Source organism: Rhineura floridana, chromosome 3, assembly GCF_030035675.1.
Source record: "Rhineura floridana isolate rRhiFlo1 chromosome 3, rRhiFlo1.hap2, whole genome shotgun sequence".
Classification (NCBI taxonomy): Eukaryota; Metazoa; Chordata; class Lepidosauria; order Squamata; family Rhineuridae; genus Rhineura; species Rhineura floridana.
The window spans coordinates 122298031-122298483 of NC_084482.1; positions in this window are offsets into that span (position 1 = coordinate 122298031).

Here is a 453-nt window from a genome sequence, read left to right on the forward strand (position 1 = left end):
TACAGCCTCTGCCTGGAGGTTCCTTTGCTCCTGGGAAAGGGCTGGCCTGCTTCCAGGGAAGTCTTAGCTTGGCTAGGACCCATCTGCTAAGGGAGTGGACCTTAAAGCACTGTTCTTCCTCCCTCCCCTGTAGGGTTGGAAAGGCTGCTCAGACTACTTTGGTCTTGGCAGGTATGATTGCATCAGTAATATGTAAAGGTCAATTGTTACTACTGCAACATGACAGGTTTTGCCTAGGTGAATGCACTTTAGAAGCTCTGTGTGTGTAGGGGTGTGTGTGTGTGTGTGAGAGAGAGAGAGTAAGATGGCTTTTCCTAGTAGTAAGCACTGGCACAGCTTATGACAGATATATTCAACCTATGGAGCCTCAGCTGCTTCTGTGTCTGTATGTTGGATATGGGGTGGATTTGAGCCTGGGCAGGAGTGGGTGTGCATAAATGCACCTGTACTGTC